We start from the raw sequence: 20,542 nt of genomic DNA, 5'->3' as shown, positions 1-20,542 counted from the left end.
CGTCACATCCGAAACAGCAAATGTATCTCTGGGTGTGTTTGGTTTCTGACCCCAGGACAAGGGACTGAGGTGCATATTTTACATACCAAAGCAGACCTGACCTCCAGGCTCTCCCAGAATCCCTCAGTCCCTACCTGGCATACCCTGCCCTCAACTCTGAACTTTCCAGCCTAGGGGCTGGACTGTCCTTCCTCCAGAGGCTCCTCCCTGTATAATCCAGACATTTTGGTTTCTCCCCCCCCTCCTCCTCCTCCTCCTCTTCCTCCCTCTCTCCCTCCCTCCCTCCCTCCCTCCCTCCCTCCCTCCCTCCCTCCCTCTCTCTCTCTCTCTCTCTCTCTCTCTCTCTCTGCGCGTGCACGCATGCGTCCCCCATCCCCCTTCCCTCCTTTCCCTATAGCGACTTCCCTGGCCTCAGTTGGGGCCCATGAACACGCCCACCACAAAGCAGCTTCCCAATAAACCTGTCTTTAATACAATCTAATCTGGTTTAAATTGTCTCATTTCACCAGTGGCGGAGAAATAACCTATCAGGGTGCATCCTTTATTTTTCGACCTAGCTAACAGGTTTCGGCAACGACGTTTATATAAACCGAGGACAGGACGGCTCCAAGATGCGGTTGAGGGGACGGTTTTTATTGTCGATAAGAGGGCGAGTACAGCCAGGGGCATCTGGAAGAGTCTAGAGCAGGAGTAGAGAGTAGTACAGTAAAAGTGACCTCGAGAAGAGAGAGGGGAGCGGGAGAGTGAGAAAGGGGGCGGGGAGAGAGACAGAGATCAAGAGCAAGCGAGCACATGGCCAAAATGGGAGGTTTATATAGGAATGAGAAGCTAGCGGAAAGGAAGCCCCTGACCTGGAGAAGTTTAGGGTGGGGGTGGGGGACGCGTGTGTGTGTGTGTGTGTGTGTGTGTGTGTGTGTGAGAGAGAGAGAGAGAGAGAGAGAGAGCTAGGATGAGGGCGTGAACTCCGTGACAGGTATTTGTGATGTTGAGAGAGCCTGGAGTCCAGCATACACTTTAGTACACTAACCAGTCCCACCGTCAGCCATCTGCCCCCAGTTTCTTCTGGACCCGACAAGGCATGCGTTTAATTTCAACTTATATATTTTTTCCTCACCCTCTTCCTTATTTTCAGGTCATCTTTGCTGTTTTATGTTATGGACACCATGTTCCCCAAACTCTAAAGCTATTGAATTGGCTTCTCCAGAACTCTCCATTGCTCCCTGAGTTCCATGTTTCATGTGGAGAGTTTGCACATCTGGAGGTCCCCCTCCTCCACCCTCCCTGCCGCTGGTCTCCCTGGAACTCCTGAGATCGAAGCCTGTCTGCTCTGTTTGTGAGTGAGGAGTGTATCGGTCGGTTTAGATAGCTGTATTTTGTGACACTGTGGACTCGGGTGGTTCAGCGCTCCCTGCTCTCTTGCTGGTCTTTCTGGCTTCTCTGCAGTGTGCAGGTGTAAGGGGACCCTGAGCGGGGGAGGATCACCCAGCAGGGCCCACTCCTATGTACAATTACCACTGGGTCTGAGACTTCTGTAACTACTTGGTACACTTCTTTCTTGGTTATCAAGGCCCTAACACTTGCCAGAGAGTCCGTTGTAGTTTTTCTTTATGGACTAGATTCCAGAAATGACAAAATGGCAGACCACCATCTTCCTAAACCAATATAATTTCTAACTAAGTGCTACATATTTTTACCCAGAGATAATAATGCCCAGAGAGAGAAATGCATCTCTCACCCTCACCCCCAATCAAACGAGCTTTTTTTTTTTTCAATACATGGAAGCTACCACAGGAATCCCTAACTGATCCAAATGTAGAGACAAAGTAGTCATGGGGTATACAGTCCACGCTGGTCTATCTATGATGTAAACTCTAGATGTCAAGTTCAGGGAATATCACTGAAGAAGTGGTGGACAAACTGTAAGCCAGAGAACCAGGACTCCTGGGATTAGATGCTGTCTTCTAGACACTATAAGGGAAAGCGTGCCCATGCAATCTCATAGGGCTGTCTAAACAAGATCTGTATTTCGATGACAGCAGCTGCCATGCTTTCATGTTTCAGATAGGGGAACTCTCACAAAGCCTAGCCACAGAAGAGCTACAGGCAGTCAATGGCTGTGGAGAGACAGTGAATCTGTCTCCTCCGGGGATGACCTCAAGTGGTCAGCCCTAGACATTCGTGCACACAAGCAACCCTAAATGGGATCCGTAGGTTTTTTTTAAATAAATGTTCATACTTCTGTGCACCAGTTCTAACTACAGAAGAAGAAGCCATGAACTCAAAAGGGGGTGGGACACAGGAGAAGTTAGAGCAGGGAGATGGAAAGGGTGAGAATGATATATAGTTCTCTCTCATAAATAAAATTTACCCCAAAAAAGTAAATTTAAAAAATGACAGTGTGCCAGAGATGCTCTTTGGTGAATACTGTCACTGGTGACCTGTGACCTCTGCTTCTCTTTGAATATGTTGGTTATGACTTGATATTGCTACAGAGGCCCCTCTAGAACAAAAACCACACTTACCCTAGGGCTTGGGCCCTTTCTCAGATTCCCCAATCTTCCCTTCTGGCTTCTTTGAGTTCTTCAAAGTCTCCATGAGCTGATAACATCACTTGCTACTGCTTGTCATACTTCTTATGGGCTTGTTTTTTGTTTTAAGTCTCCTTGCTTGATTCTCTAGAGGCAATACCCCATGCCCAGTCCTATCTACTTTTAAGACTTTTAGGTCTGAAGTTGATGGAGCTAAGAGATAGCCAGAATGCTGGTAAGACACTGTACTTCAAAGGGAGCCTCCATAAGTAAGTTTCTGGGGGAAAAAAACAGTATTTGAAACAATAGCGAAGCTAAGAGATAGCCAGAATGCTGGTAAGACACTGTACTTCAAAGGGAGCCTCCATAAGTATGTTTCTGGGGAAAAGAGAAGTATTTGAATCAATAGACCCAGTAAAGAATAAATTCTCTCAGTGATACCTGTGAGCCTGATAATCTAAACAGAACAAACAGGTGGAGGGGGATGGGAAATTCACCTCACCTCACCTCAACCTGGAACACACCATGTTTGGTCACAGTCTACTCATCCTTGAGTTTATGCAAATAACTGCCTGGCTCTGAGGCCCTGAAGCCTCTGAATAAATTGTTCAACCAAGATTTCTAGTTCTTTAACTTGCATGACAGAGAGTGGGACCACTGAGTCCTTGTTATCACAGGGGCCAATTCCCATAATATTTTGTGACCATGTCTATTAGCTATCTGTTTTGCCTACTGTTTGCCTCCTACCTGTCCTGTTTCTTTGACCTTGAGTGCATACAGCAGACTTCCAAGCTACGACCCAGCCCAGGCTTCTTCTGTAAGTTGTGCCTAGCTGATACCTGCATACCTCAACATTTAAAACACCATATGTCTAAAATCTTCCTCCTTTTCCACCACAAGCCACTCTAAGAATGTCACCACATGGGTGCAGCTACTTGGACCAGAAGCAGGAGTCTGATGTGGCAAGTATCCCCCTCCTATCCCAATTTCCAGTCCTTTACAGAGCCTGGATGATTTTACAGGCAACTCAAGCTGTTCTCAAACTGGTCTCCCTTGTTCCATGTCTCCCACCAACACCTGTCCAAGTAGACAGGACCCAGTCGAACCCTTTCTTGCCTGCCCCGCCCCACATCCATTCTTCATACACAGGTTCTCCACACACCAGCCAGAGTGAATTGCCAAGTTCATCATATCCTCTTTGCTAAAAGCCTTCTAACACTATCCATATTCTCATAAGCATAGCAGAGCTGTATGGCTTATAAGATCTGCGTTTCTCCAGTCTCTATAGCTACACTAGTCTACAGTTTGCGGGAACAGACTGTTCTGTTACCCAGGCCATCTGCGCAAACCAGTCACAGCGACTGAATCGGCCTTCCTTTCCACTCTGTTACTCAGCTTTTCCATCTACAGGATCACAAGACGTTCTACCACAGGGTCCGACCCGGTCTGAGAATCAGGGAAGGCTCTCTGGGGAAGCTCAGGGCTGAGATCTCTCTTCACACCCCAGGGATTGCAGCTGAAGTTCGTTTCACTCCGCTGTAGGGGCTTCATTGCATCATTCACCGAAAACCATGCTAATCTTGGGATCAAAACCTCATGTGGCTTCTACTCCGTATGTGTGTACAGCTTAGGCCAGAAACTATTTTAAGGCTTTGAATACATTACCCCAGGTAAACCTCACAGCAGCCCTCTGAGTAGGTACCAGTCTTGCTCTTACTGCATTTACGGACCAGAAATGGACATTCGGGTGGAGTGACCTTCGCCTACTGCTCCTTATCAATAGGGAACAAACGCCTGAATGGGGAACAGGAACTCGGGCTTTGGTGGCAAACAGGACTAGGTGCTTGGCCAAATCACCTAACTGATGACTTCCAGCTTTCTAGAAAAAAATGGGAGTAATATCATTTACCACAAAACTAGCATGATGAGAGTTTAAGTATGATAATGTTTATCGAAGGTTAGCACGTAGGCGGTCCTCAATGCACTCTATCCTTTTCCTTCTTCCCATAATCAGAATGTCATCAATGCCTTTATCTACATTTGAACATACCTACTAGCATGTATACTTTACATTAGACACCCTGAAAGAGGGCTTTTTCCTTCTCAGACCTCTTGCAAAGCTTGTAAGACGGGAAAAGAACTTCTTTCTATAGTAGTCTGACTATAGTAACTCTTTGGAGAGTGACATACCTCATAAGACAGTTTGAGCCCTCGGTTCTCAATCCTGATTTTTGGCCATTTCCAGGCAACAGTCACAAAATGTGTAGCCCATTTTCATCTCTGACTACCGATCTGGTTTAACGGACTAACAGTGACAAGTGCAATTTAAACAACGTCAGAACATTAAGACATGAACTACTTCAGATCAATTGTGTGTATCACAAAGAAACATCTTGGCCACATTGTTGCTGCCAAAGTGTAACCTCACGTTACTAACATAGATAGACTTCAGTGTGAAAGTGCTTCATCCTGGCATCCATTCATTCAGCAAATGTCGAGAATGAAGTGCAAACTGGAAACTTTGGAAATCACAGAGACTGGTTTGAGGCGGAGCCCTGAACACAAGGAACTCACTCTATTAAAGAAAATAGATTGGAAACAGCAAACTTTCACATACAGTACAATGAACATCTTTTCTATTATCCTCTAACTAAATACTTGCTGAAATAATCAGTCAGTTGCGGCATGGGTAAGAAAGAAAGGACAGAAAGATAGATGCCTGCAGGCACCAGGCCTGAGAAAGCCTCTTTCTGTAGTTCTGAGGGTTGCTTGTTGCCTCAGTACTCAGTTTACTGGGAGCTCACTGGATGCAAATAGTCTTCAACCTTCACACACACACACACACACACACACACACACACAGAGAGAGAGAGAGAGAGAGAGAGAGAGAGAGAGAGAGAGAGGTCTTAGTTCTCTATCCCCCTACTCAGGTCCAAAAAGAACGAAGCCTACCAGTCTTCCAACGTTTATTTAGAATGCACCCACCTCATTGTCACCCCAGATCACTAACCTGGAGGAATGTCCCCATGGCAGCAAAATTCCCTCACAGTCATCGTTCACAGAGTTACTGGGGCATCTTGTCTTTCCCATTGCCACCTCAGAACCTCTTCACCTGTTGTTTCCTCTGTATAGAACTCTCTTCCCTGTACTCCTAAGGGGGCATGCAGGGCTCAGCTAGGGCAACTTGAAGGCGTTAAAAGCCATGTGGCTGGGGCGCGCCCCTGAGACTCACACATCTGAAGGAGAGCTCCTATGTTCTCCAAGCACGCTCTCCTTCACCTCTCAGGACTTGTCAGAGTCTGTGCTTACACATACACTTGTGTGCTTGTTTGACAAAGAGCCACCTGCCTAACCAGAGAGGAGCCTCATGCGGATGGAGTGGGCACCAGGTTTGCAGACTACATTCTCCTAGCATCTGGCACTGTGCCTGCTGCTATATTCTGAAAATTCCAAAGCAACTTGAAATTGTGTTCATTACAGACATGGGCATACATGCTTGCTGGTTTGTGGTGTGCAGTGCGGGTTGGGGTGTGTACCGAGGAATGACACTGATACCTCAAAATTAAGCAGCAAGTTTATCTTGATCACCAAGAGAAAAAAAAAACAGCTACATTGTCGCCACCCCCCCAGGTGTGAATACTTTTAAAAGTCAGACTTTTGACGGAATTGTTGGTCCTTCGACCTTTCTTTCCATCAAAGTTCAATCCCTCCATGACTAAACAGGATAGAACAAACAGCACAGGCAGAGCTCAGAAGCTCAGGTACCATCCAATATGTATGCAGATGCAAAGTTAAAACTTAAGGATGCACAAGACTGTTAGTGTTAGGTTTCAAATCTGGGACAAAAGGCTGAAGTATCTATTTAACATATCAAAGTGGATGTTGGCTTCCAAGTTCTCCCTGCAACCCTCAGCCCTCAGTCCCTACCAGTGACAGGATCCTCCTGGCTGACATACCCATCCTCTACCCTGAACTTTCCAGCCCATGGCCTAGGCTGCTCCTCCCCATATAATCCAGCTATTTTGGTTGTCCCCTGTCTGCACTTTGGGCCTCCTGGCTGCTGCACCTGGTTCCCGCTCTGTCCCCTCTTTAAACTGTCTCCTTCTACCATACCAGGGGCAGTAGCACATGGCGAACTTTCAAGTTTACTCATTCAGTTTGCAGACTTTGAGTTTAGCGCATGTATGAGCAGGTGTCTCAAGCAGCAAATCCCTTACACCCGGACCCTGGTTATCGAACATGTTAGGGTTTTAACCTTTGAATTGCTGCTAAGAAGCTCATGGTGGAGGCTCCTCAAAATGAAAAACTTCTCAAATGTTGTGGCTGTGGCTCAGCACCAACCCAAGACCTCAAAAAAATGGTAAACAAAACCGTCCCAAGTCAGACACTGGAGGGGTGACCTTCTGCGAGGACGGCAAACATTTGTTCTGCCTGATATGTGAAAGTGGAGGGGGGCTAGTGACGTCAGGGTGGACTTTCCACCGCTGCCATTGGTCTGGTCCTTCAGACCATCTCGGTGTTGATCATTCTACTCCAAAAGCCTGGCAGAGGTAGCTGACAGCCAACGTGGCAGTGACCCTTGGGTTGGGCAAGCGAGTAGCAACGGCCCATACAGCTCAAAACCAAAATACTTTCAATTTGAAGAACTGATTTATAGTCACATCTAAAATGCACCTCAGATAAATGGCTATCGTGTGAGCATGAAAATGAATCTGATATTACCTCCATGTTAAAGTGTCTCTGTTTCCTTAGTGATATAGTCCTACTCATAGCTTGATAGCAAGAAAAAAAAACTGGTTATCTAACTCACTGTTTCTTATTGAAATACGGAAACATTTTGGGACTGGGGAGATGACTTGCTTCATAAAGCGCTTGTTGAACAAGCATGACAACCTTAGATTGAGCCTCAAACAAAAGAGCCAGACATGGTGGTGGGTGTTGGCTATCCCAGCCCCAAGGAGGCAGAAGACAAGAAGGCTCTTGGCACTTACTGTCAGCAGGTCTAACTAATTCCATGAGCTGTGGGTTCAGTAAGAAATCTTATCTAAAAAACAAGGCAGAGAGTAGATAAGGAAGACACCCAGTGCTTTACTTCAGTATTTTAGAACTCCTTTTATCCCATGCTTACACGCAGCGATAACACCTACAAAGAATGAAAACCTCGATAACCAACAACCTACGACGGGGCTTTGTTCTCCACAAGGATTACATGTGTAGCCAGGTGAGAGAGGTCTTGTGACTGTCAACCCAACAGAAGTACTGCTTTGAGTGTGAGGCAAACTTAGTCTACAGGGTTCGTTCTAGGCCAGCATGGGCTGCTGTGTGAAGCCCTGTCTCTAAACAACAAAACAAAACTATGACATGCTCGCTAATGGTAGGAGCAGAGGATCGTTCATAAAATTGGAATGTGCTTTCTTCTTTACAGATTTTTTTTCAGAAGACATAGTTATCTTAAGCAGAAACCCACAACTAATGTTTTGCCCTTATCTTCCCATACAATAGCCAGCTTATGGGACATACAGGGACACATAGCATACGTAACCTTGTCAGAGGAAACTCTTTATGAAACTCAATTAAATTAGTGATGTCTAAGAACTTGCCATGACTGTGGATACAGTAGATTCTCACCTCTGCAGAGACCTTTTTCTCCCTAAAATAAATGATTTTTCTCCTCCTATAAAGCAACTTGGATATTAAAAATGACAAACTCAATAACCTTTGGCACATACTATAAAACACAGTTAAAGAAGCCCTTAGTGTCTGGCTATCACAATCCTAAATGATACCCTCATATTTTTTTAAGTACCACCAAGAGAATTCTAGAAATAATTTAAGCATAAATCTAGACTGGGGGCTCTTGCATTACAGAAGAATTGTAATCTTTTTAGAAAACCCAACTACCTTTGTTTAACTTGTCCAGAAGGTTCATTGTAAACCGCTCTACAAGAACACGGGCTATTTTTTGAGGTGGGGATGTTTCCACTGGGTTATAACACTCTTGGTTTTGCTTTGGTCTCCATCACCAGTTTCTCAGTCAGATGCTCACTATATAGATGTGTGAGCACCCCCCGCCCGCCCGCGCGCCCACTTGGCCATTTTGAGAACAGCTGTTTCTAGACCAACAATTCTAGATCTTCAAAACTTAAAGTCCTATTTATTTTTATTCAGTTCCACAGGTTCCTCTTAAGATTTTGCTCTTTTAAAAGGTGTTCTTTTATTAATCGTCAATTAAAAGTACGAGGAAGACAAATTTCTCTCTCTCTCTCTCTCTCTCTCTCTCTTCAAATAGGGGAAACACAAATCCACAACCAGCTTCACTCATGGGACATTTTCTTTGATTAAGTTTCTGTGAGTTTGGTTGAATCGTGTCAGCTGAAGTCAGGGCAGCTACAATTCTGTATCTTTCCCTAACTTTTGTCACAGGCAGTGACTTAGCAGCAGCTACAAGGACTGAGACTGCAGGCTTTGCAGTGTGTCCACTTCCTATCATTCTGATCAGACCCAGAACCATTTGCAAAAGAGAAGTGCAGCCGGGACCTGGATAAATAATTTCAGTGTCTGATAATATATCAAATTGATCTTTTAAGCGAAAAGTTATCCGTGTATTTTCAGTCATTTTAATTTGTAATGAAAAAAGCAATCGACACACTATAAAAAGGAAAGCAAGCGCGCCTGACTGTCTGTGAACACGTATGTAAAACGAACTGTACCTTAATTATTTATCCAGTCCTGGGCAGTCTTTCATGAACTGTTTGGGAAGGCAGACCCCTGTCACACAGGTGACTTATCTGAACTTTTTGGAAAGCAAGACAGTGATTTAAAGGCCAGTGGGAGTGAATGACAAAAGCCAATCAACACCTTCACCTGGCCCCGACACCTCCCTCAGTCCGGCTTGCGTCAGCCCAGAAGAGAGGCACTGAGTTGGTTTGCTGTTGGTCACTTGGCTTAAACATTGGTCACACCAATTTCTATTTGCTTTTAGAACTTTGGCTTTCATACAACGAAGTTCTTATCGGAAGTCTCACTTCAGTGTCACACTGCGTTAAAAAAAAAATTCTATTGCGTGGTCAGGGGATTATCTAGAAGCATTCATTTCTCAGGTTTTATGAACTGACCATATGAAGTAAAAAAAAAATAGGCATTTAAAAAGTCACACTGCGTGATGTCGGAGTCAGGAGGTAGAGGTGGTACTGGTTACACGGGAGGATCGCTTTCCCGGGCCTCGCTGACCCGTTCAGAAGTTTTACAGGAGCTCCAACAGTACCAAGTTACTCAAAGCTCCAGGAGGTGGAGACTGGGGGCCTTGTCAACCATGGCTGCCTCAGTAGAGTGTGCTGGGGAAGGAGGCTATGGCATGTTCTGAAGGAATTTCTAAGGGCGTCTAATTATTTCCTTAAAAGAAACAAACCTATGTAGCTCTCCACACACCAGAAGAGGAATTCAAATGTGTTGGCGATTCTGTAATAAAAACTGATCAGCTAGAGATTCTGAAAAGGAGACGAGGAAGCAGCAGAAACCAACCCAGACTCAGGATCTTTGCCTTTTAAATACGTATGACGTACCTTTTAAATACGTATGACGTACATAATCTCATAGCCAATCAAAAGCTCTATTATAATACTCTATCACTGCCAGCTCTGTAAAAACTGAACATTGTCAGTCCTCTGGTTAAGAAATTCCCATGTTGATGCAATACACAAGCCATCAGAGTCACGTGGACCCACCTGCTCCCCCTTCCTCTCAAGTGTGCCCGTGGGATTTATTAAGTCTCACATGGCACTTTTACTGTCTCACCCGTGACAGCGTGCTCTCCACTCTGGAGGGTTTTTTTGTATATGTTTTTGTTTTCCTTCTCTCAGATGAGTGCTACCGTAATTCATCAGGAAAAAAGACAAGGTCTTGCAGATCTCAGGGAAGTCTGAAAAAGCACTCCTTTTCTAATGACAGTTTCGATCTCCTGATTGTCATCTTTCCCAATTAGGATTTCATCCTGTTTGCAAAGTTATCCAATGAAGATGAGAAGAAGCAAGCAAAGATTCGCAGTAACTATTAGGAAATTAAATGCTTCTAGCAAAATCGAGTTTCCTGGTGGGTCAATAGAGCCAGCATGGGTGTAATCCTGATGGGAGCGCTTCACTGTACCGTGTCTTTGTATCAAATGGGGAACTGATAGACAGAAGTGTGTCTACGCCAAACATTTTACTTCCCTTAACACTTCAAGTATCGACTTTCACCATTCCTCCTTCCAAGCGCAATGAGTAATCATCTCGATGGGCACATGAGGTTAAAATTACAAACATACTTCCCTGGCATTTAAAAAAAATTCCAATCTACTTTATACAGAAAAAAATTCTAATCATGAAGCTTAGAACATAACTTAAAAATCAAATCCGAACACACAGGAACTAGCTCAAATGGCCAAGGCCCTGGTTTGTTGTTAAAGTGTTTGTTTTTTTCCATAGACATTTTCACACATTCAAGTGTGGCCAACTTAGTGAAGAACTTGTATGATCTGGCCTTGGCAAAAGGCAGACTTCCTTTCTGTAGGAAAAAGCAGGCTTGCATATGATAATGTAACACCCTGACAATGTCTTACAATAATGTTGGTGGTGTAATTTCACATACAACTGGTGATGGATGCATGCCATTTTCACTTTCAAAATTCAGTTAATATATTCAGTCAGATTCTAGGATGGTTGAATTGTCATTATAGAAGGTAGTAACAGGTCACAAACTCTCTCTTACAAGTGAGAATGGGCAGGCATGATATCACACACCTTTAATCCCAGTATTTAGGAAGCAGAGACAGGCAGATCTTTGAGTTCAAGGCCAGCTTGGTCCATAGAGTAAGGTCTAGAACAGATAACAACCAGGGCTGCAGAAAGAGACCTTCTATAAATAAATAAATAAATAAATAAATAAATAAATAAATAAATAGTAAAGTGACCTAGGTTATAGGTACAGCTAATGGAGCAAATCTAGATACGGAGGTGACAAACACTTTAACTGACCCCTTTAAAAAGAACCCATACGTAGGTAATTCCATAAATAGGGACAGGAGCTTCAGTCTAAGTGAGCACATGGCTGACATGAAGGCATCCTTAGTTTCCCAGGCTCTGTCACAGTTAATACCAGCTTAACTGCACAGTGTCCCCTGGGATTTGTCAAATGAGGAGCTGCCATGGGCTGAGGTCATCCAGGAAGTTCTCAGGGAGCTCTGGGGCCTCTGGCTGAGATCCCAGTGGGCAGAGAGAGAGCAAGAGGCCTCCTGAGTGAAAGGGGGCTCGTTCTGACAACGTGAGAACCCTCCTGGTCAGAGCAGAGACCTTCTGACTCAGACAGGAGAACAGGACAGAATCCAGATGGAAGGAGATGGAGTCTGGGAACTCAGATGCTTGGGATGAGGGGCCTTGAACCTTCACAATAAAGCTGGCAGGGTAGTACACAGAGAGGTGATGGGTGAAGCTGGAGGCGGAGACAAGGGTGACTGACATGATGGTTTGGGATTTAACTTGCCTGCCTGAGAATAAGGACCAAAAGGGAGACAAAAAGAAAAATTCAAATGGAAGTCAACAGTAATTTGACATTTTTTTCCTTGAAAGTTTTTTTCAATCATTTTTTGAGCTCAGAATACATGCTATGAATTTTTTATTTCATGAAACTTGATATCAAACCTTTCCTCACATAGCAGAGAGCTTACATTCTTTTTTTTCTTTCTTTCTTTTTTTTTTTTTTGGAGTTATCCTCACATAGAGAAGATCCTAGAATATGTGTCCCAAGAAAATGTTATTAATTGAAAGCACAAAACTATTAAATCACAGAAGACTTAGAACAGGGCAGTGTGTTGAATCAAACTTTGTCTTGCTGGTGTTTAAAAGAACTAAAGTATCCGGTATGGAAATTTCAGCTGCAACAAAGTCCTCAAAGAGACTGTCCCAGGAGCAACCTGAGCCCAATTACATCAGCACTTTACATGGGAACAGGAAGGAACAGGAAGGTAACCTCTTGGTCCCATCTTGACTATAACTGAATTTCTGACTTTAGTCATGGAACAAAATAACATTTGGAAATTGATTCTGCTTGTAGACGAAGTAGGGGAGGCACAAAGACCCAGTGGGTGACTAGGAAACAAAGTCGTTTACTTTTTAACCCTTTCACGACATACACACGGTTTCTCTTACTTGCAACCACACTTCTTGCCTGACTCCCTCTTTAATATCTCTTCTTGCTTTCCAACCTTCCTTCTTGCTTCTGTCTTTTTTTTTTAACTTTCCTAGGCTACGTGTTATGTATTTATTTAGCATATTTGTTTATAAAGATAGAGTTTCTGTATGTTGTCTAGGGTAACCTTAAACTTGTGAGCCTCCTGTCTCTACTTCTCAAGCGCTGGCATTATGGGTCGGTATCATCCCGGCTCACTAACTTCTCTATATCCTACTGCATTCACGATGTCCCAGTCTTTAGGAAGAGTCACTGTTTGCCGTTTCTAGCCCTTAGGGCTATAAATGCAAAATCTAATGTAGTAGATGACAAGCTTTCTGGTATGTTCTCACAGAATTTACATTATTCCAAGTGTTTTTGTGATGGTACAGGTAAATGACTATCCGATGTCCCAAATACCAACTCTGCCTCCACACATGGATGCTCACAGCATTCAGCAGCAAACAACATTCTGCCACTTTTGGGCGGGGGTGCAGTTCAAGATAGGGTTTCTCTGTGTAGCCTTGGTTGTCCTTGAACTCACTCTGTAGTCCAGGCTGGCCCCGAACTCATGGGATTAAAGCTGTGTGCCACCACTGCCCAATGGGTATCTTTATATGATTCTGTAGTCTTTGACTAAGCTTACATAATAATGATAAAAAACAAGTAATTAAATACAAAACTGAATATTACCTTCAAGAGCCACACACTTTAATTGTAAACAGAAAAGCATGGCTGTTTTTCCTTTCGTCTGTCTGTCTGCCTGTCTGTCTGCCTGCCTGCCTGACTTCTATTCCCTCCCTTCCTTCCTTCCTTCCTTCCTTCCTTCCTTCCTTCCTTCCTTCCTTCCTCTCTCCCATCCCTCCCCTTTCTTTCTCTTTCTTCCCTTTGCTTATCCTAGGCTGGTTTCCAGCTTGCTATACAGCTGAAGGTGACCTGGAACTCCTGATCTTTCTGCATCCACTGCACTCTGAGAGCACTCCGTCACACACCATTTGGTCTCCATTCTGAGCTGGAACTCAGGACTTCACCCACACGAGGTAACCACCACTCTTCCTGCTCCATCCCAGGTCCCCCCTCTAGAACGTGTCACGTGTCGGTGGCATGTGGACACAGTAGAATTTTTCTTGAAGCAGGAAATACATTTAATATAACAAAATCTGAGAGAGGATTTTAAAAATGTAGCGTATTGCAGATGCTTGTATTTTAAGATTTAGAATTTCAGGATATTTTTTCGTTGTACCCACCGATAAGTTTCACAACTTTGTTAGAGTTCTCTCCCGCTGGTTCTTCTAGATTCCTGATGTCTCTCCCCAGTGGAATTCTGCAATGAATGCAATGAACTAGGGGCTCTTTCATCTTTTTTTAAAAAAATGTCTTAGCACACACACATTGTAAGTTACTATATGGATAGCTTCATCCAATGAAATCTTCAAAAGTCAAAATTTATGATGCTTGCAAATATGAGACCCCCCAAAGGGCTCCTGAGTCTAGGTCTCAGGATGGAAGAGGGCTGATTTTCCCTTCTAAATGCTTGAAGGGAATGGCTCCAACCTGACCTGAGATTTCTGAGGAAACTCTTAACTTGATGGCACTCACCACTCTTCAACTCAGCCTGTGCCACTTCCACGGTTATACAATGGGCTATTTTAGAAATGTTTGAATAACCAACAGCTACATTGCAAAATTAGCAAACAGCTTTGGTAAAGGTTGACAAATTTATTGACTTTGCCACCGACCGAAGTAGAAAATTGTATTTAGCCTCAGCTGACAGAAGGACTTGTTAGAAGATAGTCTACGACCTTGATATTTTTTTCTGTTTTCCCCTTGGAAACAGCTCTTTCTGATCTGTCTCATTTCTTCAACTCACATTAAAATCACATAGGGAAAAACTGTCATAAACTCATTCTAGGCTTCTGCTCAAGTAGATATGGTGAATAAAAGCAACAAGGTCTTTAAAACTTACAGGAACTAAAAAAACTTAGTTGATGGAAATTCTAGCTTGCTTGAAATAGAAATTCTCAGCCATTAAAATTCCTTCTAGAAGGCTGAGGGGATGGCTCAGTGGATAAAGGGCTTGCCATGCAAGTGTGAGGACCTGGGTTCACATCTCAAAACGATGGGCAGGGTGTGTGCTTCTGTAATTCTGCTGTTCTTCTGACAAGATATGGAGTCAGGGGAATCCCCGGGAGTTCTCAAGCCGGCTGACCTGGTACACGTAGCAGCAAAGAAATGGCCTTAAGCAAGGTGAAAGGGGAAGAACAAGCCCATCCTCTGAAGTGTGTGTGTGTGTGTGTGTGTGTACACTCATTTAAACACTTTATACATATAGACTATATACATAATCACACAAATAGATAATATAACCCATATACATAGATCATATACTTAAAAATGCCTACTAGATAAAATAGCATGGCTAATTATAACATTATATCTGAGACAACTAATCTCCTTGTCCATTTCTGTTCTTCACACTGATATAAAATAGTTGAGTGGCATTGATTGCCTTTCAAGTTGATAGCAACTAGTGCTTTAAACAACAGCAACAACAACAAATCCCATTGTTCTGGGTCACAGGCCACTTATTCCCATTGCTTTCTTTTGAGTCCCCAGATATGTTTCCTTTACGGTAAATTATATATTATTAGAAGGTGGTAGAAACTGGTCTTTTATTTTTATTTTTTGTTTTTTTTCTTTGGTTGGTTGGATTTTTTGAGACAAGGTTTCTCTTCGTAGCCTTGGCTGTTCTGAAACTCGCTGTAGACCAGGCTGGCCTTGAACTCAGAGATCTGCCTGCCTTTGCCTCTCAAGGGCTGGGATTAAAGGCATGCACACTACCCTTTTGTAGAAACTGTTGAAGCTGGATCCTAAGTGAAGGAAGCAGCCGGTCACAAGATGCGCCTGTGAAGGGTGTATCATGCCTAAGGCCTCCTCTTCCGTCTGACTCTCACCATGAGGTGAACCGCTGCACTCTACCACGAGTTCCTCTGCGTGCTGCTCTACCTCACTCTGCCAGAAGCCACAGAGTCAAGTGACCTCAGACAGACATGTCTCAAACCATGAGTCAGAGGAATCTCCTGTTCTTTAAGTTGACTTTCCTCAGGTATTTACACTTAGCAACAGAAAACTAACACACATGCTTAGCAGACGGACTTGTTCAAAGGAATCTGACTGGGGTGGGGCTAGGGTGGGGGTAGGAAGAAGTGGGGGCAGGGGTAGGGCTCCCGATGTTTCCTCATGCAGTATCAGTGAACCGGGAGGGTTTCTTGAAGTGAGTCTCTTCAATGGAAGGAACACAGGTTTCTGACACAGAGATCATTTGCCCTACTGGGTCCCAAGAACCCCAGTGTGTGCCCACACTTCACTCAGAGCCCGCACAGGGCCACCCACTGACAGACTGTTCTACTCTCAAGGAATTAGGCAGTGCCCAGGCTGGCAACATAACTCAGATTTTTGTGTTCTATGAGTTACTTTAGTTAAGAATTATAACTCTGGCCTGGTGGTGGTTGGGAGGCAGAGGCAGGCAGAAGGTAGATCTCTGAGTTCAAGGCCAGCCTGGTCTACAGAATGAGTTCCAGGACAGCCAGGGCTACACAGAGAAACCCTGTCTTGAAATACCACTAATAATAATAATAATAATATAAAGAACGGGAACTCTAGAGGGTGAATATAAAATTAATAGTACTAATCTTCCTTTAGGTAAATGTCTTCACCTACTCAGTGGCATAGCAGCAGAAGGGAGTCATTCAGACACATGGTATATTTAGGTTTGGGGAAGGGTTTAAGTCTGTCTAGACAACCAATTTAAATTAGCTATAAACGACCCACCTTGTTTGCTTTGAATAATAATAGGCTATGCCTGGCTATAGTTGGCACTGTATAAATGTTGAATGAATAAAAGGTTTTATTAAAGGCATTGAATCAAGCTACCCATCCAAACCTGCCTTTAGAAATTATTTATAAGGTACCTTTCCACATACTAGAAATAACCACTTGATAGCCACCAAACACACATAAACTCTCACCAACATGATCGCTTATAAACATGAGCTGGACAGGAACAAGAGGAAGAGACATGCTAAAGTGCATGGGGAGAGCCTCTGACGCCTCAGCCCCACACAGAGAGGCACCAGGCAATGGTTCTAAGGATGCTGAGACCAAGAGCAATAAGTTTCCTCGGGAAAAGTCCATCAATTACTTACCCAACACCAAATGGTCACCTCTGAAAACAGCAGACAGACTGAGCAGGTTGAACGCATTTATTTAGGAATATATGTAACAACAACTAATGAAAGAAGGCCGTGAATTGGAAAGAGAGCACGGAGGGTAAAAGAGGGGGGAGGGGCTGGAGGGAAGGAAGGGAGAGATGGTATATTATAATCTCAAAATCCGAAGAAATATTTTTGTTTGTTTGTTTTTTCAAGACAGGGTTTCGTTCTGGAACTCACTCTGTAGACCAGGCTGGCCTCGAACTCAGAAACCCACCTGCCTCTGCCTCCCAAGTGCTGGGATTAAAGGTGTGCGCCACCACCGCCCGGCAAGAAATAATTTTTTTTTTTTAAGATTTATTTATTTTACTTATGAGTACACTGTAGCTGTCTTCAGACACACCAGAAGAGGGCGTTGAATCTCATTATGGATGGCTATGAGCCACCATGTGGTTGCTGGGATTTGAACTCAGAACCTCTGGAAGAGCAATCAGTGCTCTTAACCATTGAGCCATCTCTCCAGCCCAAGAAATAATTTTTAAATGATGTGCAAATCATAGGGTGACGGACAGCACCATTGAGTAGAAACTACATGCCACACGCTCATGCAGCTACTGGGTGAAAAACTAAAAAATTGAAATTCACAACTCTAAAATAAGCGGTACGCATAATTTCAGCTCAACCTGATCAAAGATCTTCCTGCTAATAACGCTCCTTTGCCACAAAGCTAAAAAAGGTTTTAACATGAGAAAGTGGCAACTGTACTTACATAGAGATCGGAGAGTCGCCAAAATGTTTGTTCACGAGGAACATGTTCAAGATACAATTCTCTCTGTTGGCGTGGAATTTCGATTTTAAATATTTCAATTTAGCTCTTCTGGTTAAAATTTTCTCCAAAAGGAAGAGATGTGTGGTGGTCTTTAGTGCTTTTTCTTCTCCCCACCCCCACTTCCAGTCAATCCATCCCTCTTTCCATCAGCAAGCACTTATTAGGCACCTGGTGTATAGAATAGCGCTTCTTGCCTCCACAGACCTCCCTGGTTGGCTTTCTTTCTGCTTCCTAATGAGTGGCTGTGTTTTACTATGAAGGGTCATAAGCCTTGAAATTCTCAGGGGATTTTAGAATTGAGCTGACATACATGATATTAACATAGGTTGGTTTCATGTATGAAACTTTGTGTTGTTGTGTTATACAGAAGGCTCTGTGTAGTTATCCGTGTTTCTGCCATTTGTCTATTAGACACTGTAGGACTTCCTGTCCACAGAGGCCGAGCTTCTCCTTTGCCTCTCACGTATCTAACACGTGTGCTATTGTCTCCCTGGATTCCCAAAGCCTTACCAAATACAGATTGGCTAAAGACATGAGCATGGTGACTCTGGCGTCCATTTTCAACAATTCTGATTGGCTCCTCCTGGCCCCAAGAACTTAAGACAAGGTCTAAAACCTCATCCCTTTGTGTTTCTGCCTTGTCTGTTTGTACCTGCAGACAGACTCACATGCTGAGCTACACACACGCTTACATGTCTGCCTTCTGCAAGAGCACAGATGACACTGCGTTTTCCAGACACTCCTGCCTAGACCTGACTCCAGACTCTTGCTTATTAGTGCTCTGACTTTGGGCAAGTTGTTTGCCATTTCTCTTCCCCTCTTCCCTTTCCTCAATGTTCTCACTTATAGGGAAAACAGTAATGCCTGCCTCACAATTCTGTTACGAGGATTAACCTATCTAATGTCTATACAGTGTTCTGCTGGGCATCTGTCACATGATGAAGATAGTATATTTATAAATGCCTTTAAAGAGCTGACAGCATCATTCATGCCCCACCCCCATGTGTGCTTAATGGGGCTTGATAAACTGGGCGTGGTGGCACACACTTGTAATCCCAAAACTTGGTAGACCAAAGCAGAAAGGTCATAAGTTTGAGGCCAGCCTGGGCTACATAGCAGCAGTGCATCAAAAACAAAAAACAAATAAACAAACAAAATAAAACAAGCAAACAAAAAATCCAATCAACAACAAAAACAAAAGGATTTCTATAGTAAACAAAACCCCTGTAAATATATGGAACCCCACTTTTCTCTATAACTGGATAACTGGATCTAGCAAAGCTGATGCCAGCTTACTTAGAGAGCCAAAGGAGGTAACAGACATTTTAGTGTTCCAACTAACCTGATGCTAAGGTATTTCACTGTTTGCTTATGAGTTATGTGATGTTTGTAAATTTGCTTATAGGATCAAGCCTGTTAACACTTCTCGATTCAGAAGGAAGAGCTGCTGTTTGCTGCGCTGCTATTTCACCCGTTAGCCTACTGATTGGCACCATCGGAAAGCTGAAAAAGGACAGGTTTTGGCCCTGACCCCTGGGACCTCAGAAAACAACCTTGTAATAAGACATGGTCTGCAATGTGTGTTTGTTTAATATTAACCAACATGTGAGACAGAACCGAGCCATGGTGCAAATATCTCTGAACTTGTCTTTAGCAGAGTTTAAACGCACACCTATCCTGGCAGATTTGGGGGTGGGGAGTGTTTGTTTGGTCTTGCTTCGTGGTATCGCTCTTTTTGATGAGTCTGACAAAACTTCGAGACTCAAGGATGGATGAAGACACATTTTCCAAATGCCAAAGTGCAGAGTACTTGCATTCTGAGTTCTGAGGATACCAAGACATCAGTCTCGGTGCTACCCATTTCTGCTGTCGGCCCAGTGAGACAGGCCCAGTGCAAGAGTCTTTAATTCATACGGAAGGCAGTGTGAAGATCTGCATTACATGAGAATGTTGCCCGAGAATAATTGTCTACGAAATACAGATGTGGCACCATGCATGAATTACGGTGATTTGGGAACAAGTGACTTTGTTAAGGGTTCTAAGAGTCTACAGGGGATATTCCCTTCCTTCTCTCCACTCTGTGTGTGTGTGTGTGTGTGTGTGTGTGTGTGTGTGTGTGTGTGTGTGTGTGCAGTAACAAAACAATTTATATAAAAACTTAAAACACACTGAGTGGAATAAAAACTAAATACATGTCAGTTATTGCTGACCATGTAATCCAACTCTGTCTGGTCCATGTAAAGTGGCAGGCGTTGAATTGAATGTTTTTAAGGGAATCCACCCACTCCTAAGGAGCGGATTACTTTTGACTCCAGCCACTGCCTATACATAAAACTGCTGAATTCCAATTCAAACGCATCATTCCACGTCCTTGGCTAAAATCCAGATGGCTGAGTTTAATTCCCAGGCTTTGGGGCCAGCGTTTCATGAATCACTCCCCGAGTTTTGACTTAGAATGTTAACAGACATTGGGACAAATGGCTTCCCCAATGAGCCCTTAAAATACCCAGCCATTGACCTGATTGGCTTCTTGAACAACTAACCTTTTATAGGTTGAAAAAAACTATATTTGTAAGGGATCTTTGTACCACATGCTGACTATCTGTGGCACAGCTCTGGCTTCTGTCATGTCTGTTTACTCTGGCCTGGTATTTAGCAAAATGTATGAACTTGCCGTAGCAACTTCAGGAACTCAAACCTTCGTGCTTCTAAGATAAGAGGGATATTTTTTAAAGAAACATACTAGCACGTTTTAGTTGATACATGCAAACCAG

The 20,542-nt window shown here is 43.6% G+C and overlaps 1 protein-coding gene across 2 annotated transcripts in view; it reads right to left on the bottom strand.

The window, feature by feature from the left end:
* Slc38a4 (solute carrier family 38 member 4) overlaps window positions 1–20,542 on the bottom strand; it is a 54,975-nt gene that overhangs the window by 27,074 nt on the left and 7,359 nt on the right. Inside the window, exon 1 of one of the 2 annotated variants that reach the window (XM_028789325.1) lies at window positions 9,239–9,343. The exons of the other annotated variant lie outside the window; for it this stretch is intronic. The gene's annotated coding sequence lies outside the window, so the exon portion shown is untranslated. Of the gene's footprint in view, window positions 1–9,238; window positions 9,344–20,542 lie in introns of those variants that run through there. 2 annotated transcript variants of the gene reach the window in all.

This window comes from Grammomys surdaster, unplaced genomic scaffold (genome assembly GCF_004785775.1).
Source record: "Grammomys surdaster isolate TR1022 unplaced genomic scaffold, NIH_TR_1.0 125818, whole genome shotgun sequence".
In the NCBI taxonomy this organism is placed as follows: Eukaryota; Metazoa; Chordata; class Mammalia; order Rodentia; family Muridae; genus Grammomys; species Grammomys surdaster.
This window is presented reverse-complemented; position numbering and strand designations above follow the sequence as displayed.